Source organism: Megascapheus bottae, chromosome 7, assembly GCF_031878675.1.
Source record: "Megascapheus bottae isolate mThoBot1 chromosome 7, mThoBot2.hap1, whole genome shotgun sequence".
Classification (NCBI taxonomy): Eukaryota; Metazoa; Chordata; class Mammalia; order Rodentia; family Geomyidae; genus Megascapheus; species Megascapheus bottae.
The window spans coordinates 65,067,055-65,085,285 of NC_143515.1; the positions used below are offsets into that span (position 1 = coordinate 65,067,055).

An 18,231-nucleotide genomic window follows, 5' to 3' on the forward strand; every position below is an offset into this window, starting at 1 on the left:
ACTCAAAGCACTTCACAGCATTTCAATATAAGAAATATTAATTATAAATATTATAGTTATCTCCCTGAGTTTGAGTGTCTTGATGTTGACCTCTTTTTGTAAAAATTCCTTTTCTTTTCTTGATAGGCAATTAGATATTTATTAAATGACAACCTGGGTAATTCTTCTTTGGAAGACTTTATTTCTAATTATTTAGTTAATTCTTTACTGCAGCATTTGAACTGTGTCCAAAATCCTTTTTTTTTGTTGTTGTTGTTGTTGGTCATAGACTTGAAATCTGGGCCTGGGCATTGTTCCTGAGCTCTTCATCTAAAGGCTACCACCCTGCCTCTTGAGCCACAGTGTCACTTCCAGTTTTCTAGTGGTTAATTGGAAATGAGTTTCATGGACTTTAGTGCCCGGGGTGGCTTAGAACCTCCATCCTAGATCTCAGTCTCCTAAGTAGCTAGGATTAAGCAGGCATGAGCCACCATTCCTGGCCTGTGCCAAAAATTCTCCAAATAAAAAATGCCACTACTGTATTGATAGGTGTTGGTGGGTGGATAATGCTTGTAATCCTAGCCACTCAGGAGGCAGAAATGTGAGGATCACAGTTCAAAGCCACGGGCATCTGGCTCTATTTATTGTTGATAGGTCTGTGGTGATACCTGACTTTGTAGAGCTTCCCAGTTGTGTGCAGTGACTATATTTATAATGCATGAGCTTCTCATTTGTCTCCCTTGATTGCATAGAGAGTCTATATCTACCTTTGAAGAAAATCTTCCTGACTTTAGGGCAGCAAAGATCTTTCTTCTTCCTTTTTCTTCTCTCTTCTCCTCTCTTTCCTTTCCCTTTCCTTTCCTTCCTTCCTTCTTTCTTTCTTATTGTCTTCTTTCTCTCCTTCCTTCTTTTCTTTCTTTCTTTTTTGATTTTTGTTTATTTTTTGAGACCAGGTCATTTTGTCTCAGCCTTGAACTTTATCTTTAGCCCCTTGAGTGTTAGAATTTCAGATAGATATCCCCACACCTGCCCTCAGTATTCTTTATGTTGGTCTAAATATTGATTAAACAAATGCACATTTGCATAAAAGTGAACCATATATTTACTACTATTGTCCTAGGCCTTCCCGACCCATTTTCTGTTACCTCCCTGTCACTATATTTTCCAGAAAGTATAAAATCTAGACATCAACGTCTGGAATGAGAGGAACCAACAACAGAAGTTACTGAAGGATCTGCCTCTTCCCTCTAGGCTCAATCCTTTTATGTATCTAAAGATGGAATATGAAGGATTGAGTCCTGCCTTATTCCCCAGGGTCAAGCAAGACACACGGACAAGCTTGACCACATACCTGTGTATTGGCAGGCTATTCCTATCTGGGCTGAAACCACCCTTGGTTCCCAGATGATAAAAGCCCCTCAAAACAGGTGCAACATTCCACGGTGGGCCTGACCAAAAACATCACCCTAGGCCCCCAACAGACCAGAACCCATTTTCTAACTTTTGCTTCCTTAGTAAGCCCTATGTAAACCTACCCTCAAATCCAGTCCCTAGCACAACCTCCAATCCCGAGGGAAGGTCTGTGCCCTCGATGTTCCTTAATAAACAGTCCTCGCCTGTCTGTCCTATTCCTCTTCCATTCTCCTTACAGTTACGACTTTAAAACAGAACAAAAACAAAAGCTAGAGATAAATGTAGTTCAACTTACTGATCTGAGCCCTAGAACACAGCTGAAAAATAGTTCAGAGCCTTGTTAGTTGAGAGCTGGGCTATGTTTAACAGGAACTGCACTAAGGTGGAATGGGGTGGAGCCAAAAAGTGATGGGACTGGTCCCCTACAGCCTCCTAAGACCATACCTGCCAGTTGCTATTCCCTAATTGATGACCAACAGCCAAGTGAAGGATCCCAGTTATTGGGTGTGGGAAGGTGAGAGAGGGACAAAGTCCGCTCGGAAGCAGATTAGCATAAAGGAACCCAGAGTAGCTACACTCTGGCTACTTCTAGTGTACAATTTGCTTTTCACCTTGTTAGGCTTTCCTTTTTTTTCTTTTTTGCCAGTCCTGGGCTTGAGCTCAGGGCCTGAGCACTGTCCTTGGACTTTCTCAAGGCTAGAGCTCTACCACTTGAGCTTCAGCACTATTTCTGGCTTTTTTTCTATGTATGTGGTACCGAGGAATCGAACCCGGGTCTTCGTGCATGCTAAGCAAGCACTCTATCACTAGGCCAAACTCCTGGCCCCAGGCTTTCCTTTCTGTTTTGTGAAAATGGTGTGTGTGTGTGTGTGTGTGTGTGTGTGTGTGTGTGTGTGTGTATGTGTGTATGTGTGCATGTGTGTGCCAGTACTGGGGCTTAAAGTCAGGACCAGGCACTATTTCTTGGCTTTTTCATTCAAGGCTAATGTTCTACTATTTGAACCACACCTCCATGTCTGTTTATTTTTTCCTGGTAACTGTAGATAAAAGAGCCTCTAGTTTGTCTCCCTAGACTGGCCTCAAATTTCCTTAGATCTCAGCCTGCAAAGAAGTTAAGATTATAGATATGAGCTGCCATTATGTGGCTCAATTAATTTTTTTTGCCAGTCCTGGGGCATGAATTCAGGGGCTGGGCACTGCCCTTGGGCTTTCTCAAGGCTAGAGCTCTACCACTTGAGCCACAGCACCACTTCTGGCTTTTTCCTGTGTATGTGGTCCAGAGGAATTGAACCCGGGTCTTCGTGCATGCTAGGAAAGCACTCCACCACTAAGCCAAACTCTTGGCCCAGGCTCAATTCATTTTTAATGATAATGTTTGGGGAAAACAAGAGCTGAAGTATTTAGAATGCAACAGTGAAAAGTTCCTTGTATGGCTTTACTGCCTACTCAGCCTGACTTGGGAAATTCATTCCATTTAACCTCTTCCTCTTTTAGCTGGTATAATTCTCCATGTGCATGGCCAACGTTGAAGAAGTCAGATGAGAAAATAGTCGGAATGATGCTTTTCTAAGTCACGAATTCCAACAAAGTAGGGCAGGTGGCCTTGTCATGGTCTATGTCCAAGTGTATCACTAGGATGATACTTTCTAGTTCCCTCTGCATTTAGTGAGAATTACTGTCATTCAGACAGTGAAAGGACTCAATTACTTCTCATTTTCACAAGGAAGGTGTAAGTATGGGGAAATTCATAATTGAAACCTTTGGAGGATGACTTTGAATCAGTTGGTATGTTGCTGTTAACTTTCAGCAGATAACTTTCAGCCTGTAGATAGGACGCAAATCCAACTTTCAAGACAGGTCAAAATGGTGCCCAAATCTGAGATCAAAGGTAAGCTTTAAGCCAAACATTGTTATACCATTAGAAGCCTGCCTAAGTAGAAATTTTGTTTCAAAATCATCCTGTTGTATGATTTTCAATCCTTTGGAAGCAAAAATACTGAAATGTTATCAATAAAAAGCAATCTGGGAAATAATACTAATGCTCTGTCCAGGTATGGATTCTCTTAATATTGTTAACCAACTAACTTGAGGTTAGTTTAAAAAATTAAGTCTAATAGCCTGGCACTGGTGGCTCATTCTTCTAACCCTAGCTTTGTAGGAGGCTGAGATATGAAGCTCCTGGTTCTAAGCCAGAACAGGCAAACAAATCCATGATATTCTTCTTCTTCTTTCTTTCTTTCTTTTTTTTTTTTGCCAGTCCTGGGGCTTGAACGCAGGGCCTGAGCACTGTCCTTGGGCTTTTCCTCAAGGCTAGCACTCTCCCACTTGAGCTGCAGCACCACTTCCACCTTTTTTTCTATGTACGCGGTACCAAGGAATCGAACTCGGGTCTTTGTGCATGCGAGGTGAGCACTCTACCACTAGGCAAAACTCTAGGCCCCCAAGTCCATGATATTCTTATCTCTAATCACCAAAAGGCTAGAAGTGGATGGGCAGCTCAAGTGGTAAAGCACCAGCCTTGAACAAAAATGCTAAGGGACAGGCCTAGGTCCTGAGTTCAAGCTCCAGTACCAAAACACATGCACATGAAAATCAAATCTTTGTGAAAATAAGAATATGATAGGCCAGATAATGGCAATTAAAATCTTGATGATAATGGTGGTCATAGTAATAACCAAGGATAAATAAATCTATAGACATGAACTGAGGTGTTAGATGCTGTTGCAAAAGTTCCACAATAATAAGATAGAACTTATTATATCTTTGCTTTTGTTTTTGTTTCTCAAGGTCTTTATGACTCTTAATTTTCTTTATGCTCTTTTAATTAGCATAAATTAGTTGTACAAAGGGGTTTTATTTTGACACATCCACATCTGCGTACAATGCACCTTGATCAAACTCTCCTCCCTTCCCAAATCGATTTCAAAAAGCTTCACTGTTTCATTTTCATTCATGTACATAAAGTATTTTTTGCCATATTCATTCTACTTTATAGACAGAGAAACCAAAGCTTGGAGAAGGATAGTGGCTAACATGTTCAAGTTTATACAGCTTAACTACTAGCAGTCATTTATTTATTTATTTATTTATTTATTTATTTATTTATTTATTTATCCCCCACCCCTTCCCAGACCTGGGGCTTGAACTCAGGGTCTAAGCACTGTCCTTGGACTGTCTCTCAAGGCTACAGCTCTGTCACTTGAGTGCAGCATCACTTTGAGCTTTTTTTCTATGTATGTGATACTGAGGAATCAACCCAGATCTTTGTGCATGCTAGGCAAGCATTCTAACAATAGGTCAAACTCCTGGCCCCAGCAGTGTTGTTGTTTTTTATTCATTAGTATGTATTACAGTCCTCCAAAAATGAATTACAATTTATATCTGCAGCTTATGAGCAGAAATACTCAAATGTGTGCTATGGGGCCTAGAAAAATATTAGTGTGTGTGTGTGTGTGTGTGTAGGTGTGTGTGTGTGTGTTAGTGCAGGGCCTTGAACTTAGGACTTAGGTGCTATCTCTGAGCTTTGTGCTCAAGGCTGGTGCTTTACCACTTTAGCCACAACTCCACTTTTGATTTTTTTGGTGGTTAATTCCAGGTTGGCTTAGAACCATGATCCTCAGATCCCAGCCTCCTGAGTGGCTAGGATTACAGGCATGAGTGAGACACAGGTGCCCAGATAAAATATTCATTTTTAATAAATACCCAAAGTAAGTCTCATCATCCTTTAGCAAATTGTGGCTTATACCTAGAAAAAAGAATGAGAAAAAGAATTTGTATTTCTCCAGCATGGCCTCTTCTATCTGGCCAAAAAGTAGATCATTTGCTCAACTAAGATTATGCATTCCTGTAGTGAACAAAGGGTGTGTTCGTTTTTTATTGCTTAATGAAAATAAGATCTAACTTGATTTCAATCCAAATCAATATCCCACTCCATTTAATCTCTCTATTGACATCAACTCTTCTGACCTTAATTGTTTTTGGTGGTACTGAGGTTTGAACTCAAGGCCTTACACTTTCTAGGCAGGTACTCTAAGGCCAAGCCACTCTTCCAGCCCTGTTTTTCTTCTAGTTTTTAATCACACATTATTTTTAATTAGATAGAATTCCTTAGCTTGTGTTCCCAATGTTAATATGGAGACTATTTTACCCCTCTCTCTGTTCACCTACTTCCCTGCTTGGCTGTTAGCTTCTTATTCTTTCTTCAGTACTGGTGAGGCGGATTCCTTCAAAGCTTGTTATCTTTGTCAATAATGAAAGTATTGGAAGCCAAGCAGCAAAGCTGTTGCCCTTGGTATCTTTCACGTGAACGACATCAAAAGAACCAGGATGCCTCTCTCTATTGGTGATCACACCAATTCTTCCCAAGTTAGCACCCCTGGTCACCATACACAAGTTGCCTGTGTCTAACTTGATAAAATCAGCTATCTTGCCAGTCTCTAGATTGATCTGAATGGTGTCAGGGTAGCAAATGGTGGGAGCATCATGGGTCACCAGATGAGGGATTCCCTTTGTGCCCACAAAGACCTTTCTCACTATGCACAACTTGTACTTGGCTTCTTCGGATACAATGTGATGGACAGTAAAGTGACCCTGGGTGTCATAGATTAGACGGAAATTCTCTCCTGTCTTGGCGATGCTTATGACATCCATAAAACCTGCAGGGTAAGTGAAATTAGTCCTGGTTTTGCCATTGATCTTAATGAAGCGCTGCATGCAAAGCTTCCTCACTTCAGCTCCTGTCAGGGCATACTTCAGCTTGTTTCTAAGGAAAATGATGAGAGCAGACATTCGATCAGTCAGGACACTCAATAGGGACTGGTGGATAACTAAGGAGCAAACATACCAGCATCCAATGCTTTGGAACGTCAAATGTTTCTTGGGACCACAAGCCATAACTATAACAGGAACAGAAAGAGCTTAATTTGGGTTCTTAACTAGATTTTCCTACTAGGAAGAGTATGTGCTGCTCATCAGACATGAATTTTAGTTGGGTGGTTATAATTCTCAAGGGCAATAAACAAATGGCATTGTTCTTTCTTAATCACTGTTAGAATTCTGAATCCGTTTTCCAGTGCCAGTCTCTCCTAAATGCACCGAGAGCAACGAACTTACAAATGTGTAAGCCACGGGGTCAATATATTTTTCTTTCTTCTCCCCCCACTCTCTGAGTAGGACAGGGTCTCACTCCCCCCACTCTCTGCGTAGGACAGGGTCTCACTCCCCCCACTCTCTGAGTAGGACAGGGTCTCACTCCCCCCACTCTCTGGGTAGGACAGGGTCTCACTCTCCCCACTCTCTGAGTAGGACAGGGTCTCACAATGTAATCCAGACTAGCCTTTCAATCCCTGTGTCTCAGCCTCCTGAATGCTGGGATTATAGAGGTATGTATCCACATTCAACTTCAACACACATTTTGAGACCTGGTTTATCCTTTCTTTAGTATACCTACACACACCACTATGCTGACAGGCACATTTGGTGAGTCAGAGTACTGTCTATTACAGTCCTACAAAAGGGTAGGTTTAGTAAGTTTCATAAAGAATTCAGAAAAAAATTACTCATTTGTTTCCACCTGTTCACCCTTGGCTTTTAAACACTTGTGACCTCTGAGATATTGAGGGGCATAGTGATAAAATTTTAACATCCTTGCCCTTTTGCTCTTTCAAATGTCACTTGTTTGATTTGGTTTGAGGTATAACCCAGTAAATCTGGGAAAGACATACAATGAACTTGGTCAGAGATAAGGCTGGGCCAACCCTTTTAGCACACCCTCCATTCCCTATCATGCGTTCTTTAAATAGAGAAAATAAAACAAAGAGGCAAGGTAAAGTAATTGCCCCTTCCATGGTCTCTATAAATGAGGACGTTATCAAAGGCATTTACCCTCTATTTCTATTTACCATTCTACCTGCTATGTTTTTGTTGAAAGACTTGATCTTGAGCAACTCTATTCACTGGCCTCCTTCCTTTCTTTCCCAAGCACTTCCAAGCCCATTCTTTTGGGGCCCTGGCCTCTAAACCTGTCTTGTTTTTTATTATCAGCAAACTGTGATTCCTCCTCTGGCTTCTGTCACTCAGGTCTCAACTAAGATAGTACACTTCAGAGAGACCTTTATGAATGACATCATCTAAAGAAATCAGTCTCCATTACAATATTTGACTTGATTCACTTACCAACTACTGATACTTTTTACTTTTATCCCTTCCCTTTCCTTCTTTTTTTTCCCCCAGTTTGAACTTATGCCAGTTTGAACTCAATGACTTAGCACTAGTTCAGCTTTCTTGCTCATGGCTGGTGATCCAGCACTTAAGCCACACCCCTAGTCCACTTTGCTGGGTAATTAGATGTGGACTCTTGTGGACTTTGCTACTAAGGTTGGCTTAGAACAACAATCTTTTCATCCCAGTCTCTTGAGTGTTTATAGGGTTATGGGTGTGAGCCATTGTCTCACTGATATTTTTCTTATTGTTATTTTTATTTATTTTTAATTTTTTCTATTGGTCCAGTTACTTCAACTCTCAGGTCTCTGAGGCAAGAAAATCTTTTGGTAAACTTACATCTCCTTATTAAGATTTTACACTCTATTACAGCATGGCTCTTCAGCCTGTCTACAGGGAACAAATAAATGCCTTTAGATGGTTACACAAAGGTGCATTCCCTGACCAAGGTCATATACTATTGAAATAGACTGAATTTGAAATCTAGCTCTACCACAATTTCTTTGAGCTTGGATTTATGTGAGCAACTTGTCAAGACAAAGCTCAAGATCAAAGTGCCTTGTGTCTTGCTTTGAGCCTATGTGGCAGATAGGAAACCAGAATTTGTATAGCCTATAGGAGGATGGTTCTGAGAAAATACCTCCACTAAGGGCTGGTCTAAGCTCAGTTTCTTCTTTCAAGTTTACTATCACAGAATTCATATAATACTGAGTGAGAGAAAGATAAGAGACCAGGAATGTTACCTTTAAGACCTCTGTAGGCCTCAACTGATGAGATATGGGTACTCTGGTCTTCAGGTCAACAAACTTTTTCTGTAAAGAACCAGAGAATTAACTTATTTCTTTTTGTGGGCTACATATAACCTTTGACACATAATTTTTGCCTTTGTTGATTGATTAATTGATTACAGTGCTAGGAGTGGAATCTAGGACCTCATGAATGCTAGGCAAGCACTGTGCCACTGAGCCATAACCCTAATCCTTGATGATTTTATTTTTGACAACCCTGTAAAAACATAAAATTCATTTTGTATGTAGTTGTGCTCTCAATGGGTTTGACTTGAGGGCTGTAGGTCACCAAGTTCTGTCCTAGTCTGAATTAACCACTTATGAGGGGATAGACCTTTCAGACAAGCCACTGTAACTTCTTCACTAGTGAACAGACTAACAGGAATTTTATAAACCTTCTATTCCTCTCCAGGCTTTTGACTACTCTTTGCCAGGTTGGATGATCACATGTAGAAGAGCAAACTTGGCAGAAACTCTGGAAGAAGTTTGGGCTCTGAGGGTAGAAACTGGCAAGATGTGTGAGGGATAGCCAAGATTGTGTGTGAATGGAGGGCTCAGACAGGCGCTGCTGTCTCTTGAGCACTTTGGAGAACAAGTCTTGTCTTCATTGAAGTAGACTTGAAACTTCTTTTGACCAAAGACAAGACTCTAAGCTGGGCTCTGGTGGTTCACACCTGTAATCATGGCTACTCAAGGGGCTGAGTTCTGAGGGTCACAGTTCAAAGCTAGCCGAGCAGGAGAGTCCATGGGACTCTTATCTCTAATTAACCACAAAAAGTTGAAAGTGGCTTAAGTGACAAAAGGGCTAGCCTTGAGCACAAAAGCTCAGGGACAGTGTCTATGTCTAGAGTTCAGGCCCCAGGACTGGCAACTCCTCTACTCCCACAAAAAAACAAACAAGAATGGGCGTAGCTTGGGTCATTAGAGAGACATATAATATCAACAAGGGCTCTTTTTTTTTTTTTTTTTTTTAAACTAAGGGTCTACAGGGCTGGGAGTTTGGCGTAGTGGTAGAGTGCTTGCCTAGCATGCATGAGGACCCAAGTTCAATTCCTTGGTACCACATACATAGAAAAAAAGCCGGAAGTGGTACTGAGGCTCAAGTGGTAGAGCTCTAGCCTTGAGAAAGTCCAAGGACAGTGCTCAGGCCCTGAGCTCAAGCCCAGGACTGACAAAACAAAACAAAACAAAATAACTAAGGTCCACAAATTGCACACTTCCTCTCAGTGCCTTAAACAGTTTGGCTCTGCCAGGCCCCAGAAGCTTTCTACCTTCATCTCTGTAAACAAGTTGCTCAGCAGTTGATTAATGACCCAAGTGCACCCTAGTGGTGGGCATTCCTGGAAACTGGATCCCCTAGGTCTAACGACAGTTAAATGCATTATTTACCTGAGGGAAACAAGACTTCTGGAATGAACCCAGTTTAGTTAGTGCTATTGTTTGTTGTCTGGGTAAATGGATGTCTAATTCTATCATTTCTATGGGAGCTTTTTCTTTATATAGTTCATTACCTTTGTAACTTAAATCACCTTCACTTTTTACTTCAACTCAGAATATACAGATGAGCAGATTGATGTAATTGAGCAGAAGATAAAGTACGACTATAGCAATGGTCATTGATGACAGGACTGTGAAGAGGGCCCTGGGATCTGTTTTCTCCAGTTTTCACTCAGATAAGATTATTCTTGAATGGAGGTGGGGAGTCTGGGAAATTCTGGGTAGTTCAAAAAAAGATCTTGGGGCTGGGATTTTGGCCTAGTGGTAGAATGCTTGCCTAGCATGCACAATGACCCAGGTTCAATTCCTCGACACCACATACATTGAAAAAAAAAAAGCCAGAAGTGGTGCTGTGGCTCAAGTGGTAGAGCTCTAGCCTTATGAAAGCCCAAGGACAGTGATCAGGCCCTGAGTTCAAGGCCCAGGACTGGAAAAAAATATCTTGGCTCTTCTCACTTGTGGTGGAATTCACGAATCAATTCATGCTAGTTAGTTTTGAGACTTCTTGAAACCTCTTCCAACAAAGCTTCCAGGGAAGCTCAAGATACTTATTTAGGAGAGGTCAATGAAATACCAGTTAAAAAAAGAAAAACAGACTGATTCTTTTGTTGTTGTTGTTGTTGTTGTTTTTGCCAGTCCTGGGGCTTGAACTCAGGGCACTGTCCTTGGGCTTTTCCCTCAGCTCTACCACTTGAGACAAAGGACCACTTCTGGCTTTCCTACGTATGTGGTACCGAGGATTGAACCCGGGTCTTTATGCAAGCACTCTACCACTAGGCCAAACTCACAGACCCAAAATAGACTGATTTTTGAATTGGCAAATTAGGCTTGGATATTTCATCCAAGAGGCCAAGGCAAAGATCAATCTTACTCACTGGCAAGATGCTACCTAATAAACAGAGAGCTAGAGCCATGTTAAAACCTCTCAAAAACAAGAAAGAGAGAATAGAGTACTATGTCTCAGACTTATGTGTTAATTTCAAAAAGATGAAAATAATGAATTCTCTGAGAATTTTAATCTGTGGCAAGTAAGTGATATAAGATGAAAAAAGCCTACTATTCAGTGAATGAGGACGAATTAAAAATATTCCTACTCCACACTCTCCCCTGAATAAAATGTAAATAGAGTGTATTAAGAGATAAATAGCATCAGGAAAATATTAAGAGTCTTAGCCAGGAAGAAGCTAAGGCTTATCCTGCCATCAGTGCTGTAGAGGTACGATAGCTGTGTGCAGTGTAGCTAGTAAACTATATTATCTGACATAATGTGAAGCGAACTAAAATTGCATACATTTTAGAGTTCTGATAGACTCCGGAGAAACTGTTCAGATAGATAAACTAAATCCCTTCTGTGGACTCAAACTCTATGGGCTAGGCTGCAACAGGAGCCTTATGCACCTCACTAGCAAAGCATAGACCATAGTTATCTATTATTGGGACATTCCTATTGCCTGGATGAATCCTTTAGGTTGAAGTCATTAACTGCAAAGACAATGTTCCTTTCAGTTTTTAGAACTGGTTAAATCATGTTTGTTACATTAATCAGAAGAATCAAGAGCCTGATTTCCTAGGCAATAGGGGGGGAAAAAAACCCCCAAAAACCTTGTAGAGAGGGGAAAAATCCTTCTTTGATTGCCTACAGTATGTCATAGAAAAATTGCCCAGAAGAGCAAATATGGGCTTGGCTTCCATGTGTCTTTTTTTAGTTGAACATCTTAAGTCATAGGTAAGATTTGCCAAGCTGTCCTCAGATATCACTTCCATCATCGCTATTAGCAGCTTGGCTTACTTATTTTGTCTGATTGGAGTATTAGAATGAGTTCACTCCCAATTAACTTTCCTGTTTTAATTAAAGCAGAAGGAAAAAAATAGATGAATAACATTCATTCAAGCATTTTAGAAATGTTTTCCTTTTGAAGTCTGAAGTATTAAGGGCAGATTAAAACCAGCACCTTGTTTGAAGTTTAAAGTTCTAATGATCTCATCATGGAAAAAGATGAACTGTAATTCTATCTACCTTATGATTACAATGGCTTATCAGTTTCAGTAGCAGTAGAGAAACAAAATATCTTTACTGTATCTAAATTATTTGGTTCTTTACTTTGAAAAGATGAAATAAAAATATTGTGAATTCAGTATCAATAGTACAAAGACTTGTGCTATTTATAAACTGGCCACAGGACAAAAGGAGGCAATAAAGAATTAAATGTCTTGTTCTCCCCTTAGTTAAAGAATTAAATATTATATTCCTTTCAGAAATATTTTCTTCCAGTCTTACATAAATATCTTGGTGTTTTTCACTTTTCTTTTGAAATCAAGTAACCCCATGACATTTCAAATAACTATGCACACACAGTTTTTACACAGAGACAAGGGAGGTTTTTTTTTTTTTTTGCTTTGGAACTAGTATTACTAATCACACACATGGCATATTATTCATTGTCTTCTGACCTTTATAATTTAATTTCATATTCTGAAGATACTTGCTTCTAAATTTAGTTCAGAAAAATAGGAAAGTTATGGCTGCTTTTCAGGCCATATTTTACAGTGTAGACAGCCCAGTTTTTAAATGCTCCTGTTACACACACACACACACACACACACACACACACACACACACATCATGGCACAGAGCCTAGGGAGTCCAGAATCTTGAAAGCTTGTGAGTAACTGCAAAGAGTTCAGTACTTGGTTTGATCAAGGACAGGCATATATCCACTTAGTAAGGAATGACAGCAAGTTGCTGTTGAAGTCTTTGAAAACTCCCCTCTCCCATCATTGCTGTCCCATGTTGCCACTAGAGATCATGAGATATAAATAAAGAAAACTTGGAGCATTGTTTTAGAGTTTTACAATCAATCCCTGTTTCTAAAATGAAAACCCAAATCTCTACACAGTGGTTGATGTGTGGTATTGGGGGCGGGGTCAAAGGTATCTCAGTGGAACCTAGATGATATGTGGATGGAGTTCTGGAATCTAGAAATGGGGTCACTCCATCTTTTTGTAGCATGACAGCCTTAGACTGAACCAGAGCCAGGGGTATGGTAGGGCAGGTTGTGTCTTACAGGAAATGCATAGCCCAGGGTCCCACTAGAGATTCCAGTCCAGTCCAGGTTCCTTTTGCCAAATCCATCTTCTCTGTTTCCCCTGCTCAGAAGGGATGTGCTATTCAGGACTAGTTCAAAGTCTTCATTGCTGGCAAGTTCCCAAGGCTCAAGGGGCTGAATGGTTCTTGAAGCTCTTCTGACCCCATGCTTGCTCCCATCTTCCTGGCCCTTTATTCCCAGGACTTGCAGTCTGGTGGGGGGAAGTTAATGACACCAACCTGAGGACTGAGTCACCAGGCAGGCAAGTCCCCTGTGGATCTGAGTTGGGGGAGTAGGTGGCTCTATGTGGCTTCATGTATTCCCACTAGGAAGTGTTAGTGCTGGTCACTCTGCCCTGCTTTGGCCTGCAGAACTCAGGTAGACAAGGATTGTTCTTTACACTTCTGTCCCTTTCCTCCCTCTGCTCTGCTTCTTGGCCCCCAGAGAACACCCATGGACATAGCCATCACTAAGATTTTGGTTAGGGGTTAGATTCATACTCAGAGAAGTATGATCCTCCAAAGAAGTTTATGGAAATTTTGACTTTGTGGCCAACTTTGCTACATAAAAGACCCCTTATCGGGGCCGGAAGTTTGGCCTAGTGGTAGAGCGCTTGCCTAGCATGCATGAAGACCCGGGTTTGATTCCTCGGTACCACAAACATAGAAAAAAGCCAGAAGTGGTGCTGTGGCTCAAGTCATAGAGCCCCAGCCTTGAGAAAATCCAGGGACAGTGCTCAGGCCCTGAGCTCAAGCCCAGGACTGGTAAAAAAAAAAAGAGACCCCTTATCAAAGAAAGAAAGAAGGCAATCAGAAAGCTATAATTATCTGATGTCATGTCTAGAATGGACAAAAATTGGAGAAAAGGCAAAATCCTCAGTAATCACCAAATCCCTGAATCCTCCAGGACTCTGATGGGCAAAGTTCAGAAGGTTCCACATGCTTCTTTATGTTCTCTGAGAGGAAGGGGCTGACAACTGAATTTGGCTGTTCAGAACTTCTGCCTCTGTCTCTGTCTCTGTCTCTGTCTCTCTGTCTCTGTCTCTGTCTCTCTGTCTCTATCTCTTTCTCTCTCTCTGTCTCTCTCTGTCTGTCTCTGTCTCTGTCTCTCTGTCTCTGTCTCTCTCTGTCTCTATCTCTTTGTCTCTCTCTGCCTCTCTGTCTGTCTCTCTCTGTCTGTCTCTGTCTCTCTGTCTCTGTCTCTGTCTGTCTCTCTCTTTCTCTGTCAGCCGTGAAGTTTGAATTCTGGGCGTGGTCCCTGAGTTCTTCAGCCCAGGACAGTCTACTGCCCTACCTCTTGAGCCACAGCACCACTTCTTATTTTCAAACGATTAATTGGAGATAAAAGTCTCATGGACTTTAGTGCCCGGTTTGGCTTTGAACCAAGATTCTCAGATCTCAGCCTCCTGAGTAGCTAGGATTACAGGCATGAGCCACTGTGCTTGGCTTCCTAACTCTTTTCAAAGCAGTTTGTATCCTTAATGTCAACAGCAACACAGCCACATTTTTTTCCTTTTTCTTTTTTATTGTAATTAGTAAAAGGGTTACATGATATTTGCCAGATAGAAGGTGCATTAATTCACATACATTGATACCCTTTCACATGTCTTGGTACCCATTACCCTCCCCCCTACCCCCCACCCGTCTTGGTTTTCCCCCCTTCCCTATCAAATTTCAAATAACCAAATACAAATAAATTCAATATGTCAGATAACAAAGTGAGATACTGTAACAATATGAGATACCCAAGGGACAGCAAAGGAGATGAGAGACAACGTAGTACATTAAGGACAACAATCATTCGTTATATGGCTTTTGTTCACATTTTTTTTTTCTTAAGGCATTCTGCAACAGACACATGGAAAGTCTTCTGAGCAGTGTTATCAAAAGAACTGTTGAGGGTCATGAGTTGGCCTGAGCAATTTTAAAATGCTCTATCCCCAGGACCACGGCTTTCCCATACCTGTTGACCAAGTTACTGTCGAGTGTGGGTGTAATGTGAAGTGCACACCAGCAGTCTCTGAGGTCTGGTCTTCAGGGTCAACACTATCTGGGAATTTAGGAGAAATAATCGTTAAAACTCTGGTGTCAGAATTCTAAAACAGACGTGCTAGAGACCCTACTTTAAGTGGCAAAGTACAAACGACAGCCAAGCTCAAATTCTGCCTCATTTTGTTACAAGAGGAGTCCTTTACTTTTTCCTCTGTCTCCTTCCTCTTCTGCATGTACAACTATCATGAATCTAAATTATTTAGAGATCTGATCTTAATATCAGATCTTTCTCTTTCTGTCCCTTTCTCTTTTTTTCCTCTCTCTGAAATGACCTTATACATATGTGTATATACATATACTTTACTCATTTCATGTCTATACATTAAAATTGTAATATATCATAATCAATGAGGGCACTGTTATATCCCAAGGAAACTCTGTATTGCCTCAACCTCTTTGCTGTCTTTCCCACTCCAGATCACAATTACTCTTTATATAGATTTTCTCTACAGATGTCTATATTTAGAGATTTGTCTATTCTAGGCATTTCATAGAACCGTACATGGTCTTTGTGACTGGCTTTTTTCTTTTTGGTTGACTTTTCTTTTTTGAAAAAGGGTCCTGTTATGTAACACAGGCTGGCCTTGAACTAAAAATCCTCCTCTGTTACTGTGTCTTCTCTCACATACGTTTTCAAGCTTCCCCATGTTTTAGCACAGATCACTGTTTTATTCTTTTTTTTTTTTTTTTGGCAGTCATGGGTCTTGAACTGTAGGCCTGGGCTCTGTCCCTGAGCTTGTTAGCTCAAGGCTAGTACTCTGTCACTTTAACCACAGTGCCACTTCTGGTTTTCTGGTGGTTATTTGGAGATAAGAGTCTTATGGACTGAGTCTCTGGGTTGGCTTGGAACTGCAATCCACAGATCTCAGCCTCTTGAGTAGCTAGGATTACAGGCATGAGCCACTAGCACCGAATCATATTCTGTTCTGTGAAATGCCACATTTTGTTTATCTGCTCGTCAGTTGACGGATATTTGAGTTGTTTGCACTTTTTGGCTATTATGACTAATGCTGTTGTAAACATTTGTGTATGTGTTCTTAAACCTGGACATGCACTTTTATTTCTCTATGTATGTAGGTAAGAATTAAATTACAAAGGGTGAACAGATGCAGCCGTGGTACTCACTAGACACTATGTTGAAAATGAACTACACTACTGTGGGTAGTGATGGGAGGGAAAAACTGGGAGAGAACAAGGAAAGGGGTGCCATTGTCCCAGAAGACAATGACTCACGTGAAGGTAACCTTTCTGTGCATCACCTTTGAAATAACAATAAACATTTGAAAAGGGATAAATTACTGACTCATATAGTAACTACATGTTTTCAGAATAACTACGTTATTGTACATTCCCGTCAACAATCTATGAGAGCTCTGGTTTCTTTGCATCCTGACCAAGGTGATGGGAGCATACACACCAAAAATCTAAGCCAAATATGACTCAAAGAAATCAACTTTTCTTTGATTTATTTGGTCATTATATTTCTTGAAAATGGAAAGTGATCTTGAAATGAGAATATATATATTTCTTTTTAAAATAATTTACTTTATTGTTATTATAAAGGTGATATACAGAATGATTACAATTACATAAATTAGGTAATAAGTACATTTCCTTTCGTACAGTGTCTTCCGTTCCAATGTATGGTTCTTATGTTTACTCTGTGAGCCAATGTGGGAAGGCTGCTGAGAGTGCTGTCGGTAAATATAGGCTCTCTGAAGTCAAATATCACCTGTTTTCACACATATGTGAACGCTAGACCTAAAAATATATGATCTGAGCAGGCTGGAAGAGTAGCTCAAGTGATAGGGCCTCAAGTACTGAGTTCAAGGCCCAATACCACCCCCTTATAAAAGGGGGATTGTTTTTGGTTTTGTTTTCTGTGAGGAGGGAACAAGCAGATAGGGTGGGGGAAAGAAGAAGGTATAGGTAGTGTTAAGGAGCATAGGGTGTGTGTGTGTGTGTGTGTGTGTGTGTGTGTGTGTGTGTGTGTGTGTGTAAATTTTCTTAAAAAGAAATGGGGGACTTGCAAGAAGGCTTAAGAAAGAACAATATACATGGGGTGAGTTTGACCAAAATATATTGCATATGTGTTGTGTATATCACAATGAAGGCCTTTGTGAAATTAATTTATACCAATAAAAATAACTAAAAAGTGGACTGGGAGTTTGACCTAGCGGCAGAGTGCTTGCCTAGCATGGACTAAAACCTGGGTTCAATTCCTTGGCACCACATACATAGAAAAAGGCTGGAAGTGATGCTGTGGCTCAAGTGATAGAGCTCTAGTCTTGAGAAAAGCCCAAGGACAGTGCTCAGAGCCTGAGTTCAAGTTGCACGACTGGCAAAAAAACAAAAACAAAAGAAAACTAAAAAGTAAAAAAAAAATCCAAGATAACAAAACAAGCATTAGCAATAACTGCACAAAACCTCAGAGCCCCTTCTTTCCTGCTCTTACCATGTAGAAGATTGAGCTTATGTCCCTGGACCTGCTATCACATGTGCAGGTGGCCATACTTGTCTGTGTGTTAGCGCCAGTCGATCCATCTCCTTGGTCTTCTACAACTTTGGTTTTCTCTCTCTGGTTCACTGTGTCTCTGCTTCTCTCTATTTAGACTTCTAAAGAAAGAAGATTCTCTACTGCTTTTACTCAGACTTTGGAACCCACCTCTTCCACTCTCCTATCTCTAGAGGAAGCCCCCTTGAATTGGGGTCTTTCATTTCCTTTTTCCAGCCCTTTTCTCTGATGCTCCACCCTCATTTCATCCACTGATAATCTTCCCTGGACAAAACCTGCCTCAGCCCTCCTGTTTTGGAACTCATAGCTCACACTCCTCCCAAAGTCATATGTGCAGGGCTGTCCCCTGTGTTCTGAATTTCCCATGTGCACACTCCTTGTCATTACCCAGATCTCAGCTCAGATAATGCTTCCTCCAAGGGGTTTCCCTGTTCACTTCCAGACAGCTCCCACACTGAACTTGTCACCTTGGGATTCCCAGAACTTAGAACTTGGCCTTACACTTGGACTCCAGGAGCAGTGAAGCTGCATTTTCTTTTTTATTTTATTTTATTTTTTATTTTTTTAAATTGTAATTAGTAAAAGGGTTACATGATATTTGCCAGATAGAAGGTGCATTAATTCACATACATTGATACCCTTTCACATGTCTTGGTACCCATTTCCCTCCCCCCCACACCCCC

The 18,231-nt window shown here is 40.9% G+C and overlaps 1 long non-coding RNA gene and 1 pseudogene across 1 annotated transcript in view; one reads left to right on the plus strand and one right to left on the minus strand.

Moving 5' to 3' along the window:
- Positions 1-18,231, plus strand: part of LOC150060938 (uncharacterized) — an 85,393-nt gene that overhangs the window by 13,008 nt on the left and 54,154 nt on the right. The window lies entirely within an intron of this gene.
- On the minus strand, positions 5,552-6,233 carry LOC150060939 (small ribosomal subunit protein eS4-like; annotated as a pseudogene).